Source organism: Gordionus sp. m RMFG-2023, chromosome 3 (assembly GCF_954871325.1).
Source record: "Gordionus sp. m RMFG-2023 chromosome 3, tfGorSpeb1-WG-v2, whole genome shotgun sequence".
Lineage (NCBI taxonomy): Eukaryota > Metazoa > Nematomorpha > Gordioida > Chordodea > Parachordodidae > Gordionus > Gordionus sp. m RMFG-2023.
The window spans coordinates 46,238,317-46,241,137 of NC_088777.1; positions in this window are offsets into that span (position 1 = coordinate 46,238,317).

The following is a 2,821-nucleotide window of genomic DNA, read 5'->3' on the forward strand; positions in this document are numbered from 1 at the left end:
TAAAAGATATTAGGCTTGAAAACTTTGTTTTCTGGTTTAAAAAATAAGATAGGAAATATTTTACAAATGACAACTACATTTTAAAACATAAAAACATAAATCCAAAAAAAATACGTTATTTAATTAATCTAATACTTATAAGTAAGTACCTAATTTATTAATTAGTATAATATTATAAAAGAATTGGATTTATAATTATTTTTTTAAAGTATAATAATCCATATCTTTCTTTCTTAAAGGAAGGAAGGAAGGAAGGAAGGAAGGAAGGAAGGAAGGAAGGAAGGAAGGAAGGAAGGAAGGAAGGAAGGAAGGAAGGAAGGAAGGAAGGAAGGAATTTCTAAATTTAAAAAAATAATATGCAGATTTAAGTCAAGTTTTAGATTTTCAGTGCATGAATCCGTTATTTAGGATGGAGATTTTGTTCATAGGTGGCAGAAAAGTTTAGACCTTTATTTTCTTGAGGCTTATACATAACATAATTGTTAATATGGCTAAAATATTAATCGGGCGCTTAAAAACACTACTCACAAGTTGTACTAGATTAATTGTTATTTTTTTAAATTTAATTGTGTAAATGGTTCGTGGGACACGTTACGAACATGTAGTTCTTCTAATTCAAGAATATTCTTATTTTCCAAATATTCTTCAATAAAAATAAAATAAATTTCATTTCCATCATATCCACTAAAAGTGGAGCAAGTTTATTTATAAAAAAAATATGAATAAATATTACCAATTCCTCAAAAAATATGTTATCACTTATTGTATTGATTAGTTTATACTTAATATATTTGATTTCTAATATTTTTATCAATAAAGCAAATCAGTTTAACCATTTTACTCTGTTGTTTAGACATTTTACCCTGGGTAGAAGGTAAAGTGGCAGAAATGGCACATTTTAGATAGTTAATCATCCCTACAGTAGAACTACACGTTTCTTGTAGGGGTGGGAGTGTATTCCATATTAATTCATAATTTGTTTCTTTTTGCTTTTGTTTCAATTTTTTTGGTAAAAATGGCAAATACCATTAGTTTAATCCCGGTCTCTCCTATTAGAGATTTGCAAAAGTAGGCTCGGTCCAAACGGGCTACGGGTCTGCCCTACTGTATAAAAAAAATCGGGTAAGGGTTGGGTCGGGCCTAATATTTTTTTAAAAAATTCGGACAGGGTCGGGCCTTGGAAATTTTTTCAAATATATCTAAATTTATCAATTTTATGTTGAATTTTTTTATGTAAAATAAAATATTTGATTTTATTTATAGAAAACAGACGCTATAACATTATATCTTTTATTTTGAGTAATTATAAAAATCAATTCCCATATTTAAATAATTTCGGGCCGGGCGGGACCGATAAAATATCTTAAAAGAAATTTCGGGTTCCAGCAGGGTCGGCAAAACTTTTTTAAAAGAATTTTGGGCCCGGCCGGGCTTGAAAAATTAGGCCCGATATAGATCACTATCACTTATATTAGTTTCTTTGATTAAATATCATTCATACATTTATTTTCATTAAAAGAAATTTCATTATATTTCTTAAAAAAACGGAAAGCCCTGAAGAGGGATTATTTTTTTCCCAAATTATATGAAAGTTATAATGAGCAGACAAGTTCTAGACAGGTGATAAATATTATATGAATAAATAACTTGCTGATATTTGGTATTCTCTTAGGATTCGCTATATGAATAAAATTTAAAGTTACAAGGCCAGTCAAAGGTAAAACTAATCCCCGATTATATATTTTGCTTAATAAAACTATTTTCATACTCAAAAGATTTTTGGCCTTTATTGCTTGTTAATTATTTAGATATTTACCTTAGTCAATATGTGTAATATCTTATAAAATTGTCTGAAAATATAGCGTAAGATATATACATTTTCAGCAAAATGAGATTCTTTAAATATTTTAAAAAAAACACGATATATAAAGATAAATGCTAAATAGCCTAATCCAGACGAAAAAGTAATTCTATTTATTCTTAAGTGAGCAAAAAGGGGGAATTTATCTAAAATTAGCAACAACATTTGCAGAAAAATTGAAATTTGGAAATGTTTTAGGGAACTCTCAGTAGTTTTAAGGAGGCATGAACACCTACGCGCCCACCCTTCCTACATAATTCTATTCATGCAATCATGTTTATTTTAATTCGAAAGTCTAATTTTGGCTGACAGGTATTCCAGTATATATATAATACCTATCCTATAAATTTTAGACAATTTGGTTCCTGAGATTTTTAGCAATTTTTAATTATTATAATCAACCAGAGTTGACTTATATAATATTTAATTGTTAAACAATTTGATTTGAGCAACAATTAATTGTCAAAATGATTATAAAAATTAATGTGATTTAAAAATGTAAAATGAAATACATTTAATTAATCAGATAATTATTTATTTTTTTTATGCTTTGTATAAAAATTCATGTAATTAAAATATAAAATGAAATACATTTAATTAATCAGATAATTATTTTATTTTTTTTTATAATTTGTATAAAAATTGTTTTAATGTCAAAGATGATAAAAATATATATTTATAATTATTATAATAGTAAAAAATTAATAGCTATTATAACGGTAAAATTTGTTTTAGTAGCATATTATTTTCAAGGTTAATACATCTCACAAATAATCGCTGTCTCCGCAAACCTTAAACTCTGAATTTATCTGTTTCCTGATTAGTGTTTAAGTCAGTTAAGCCTAGTTTTAAGCAAATTCCAAAAAAGTGTAATCCAATAAAAATTAATATCTCTTCATCAAAATTTTAATTTAGCTTAAATTTGAGGTAAACCTAAAAAAATTTTTATATCTATTCTCA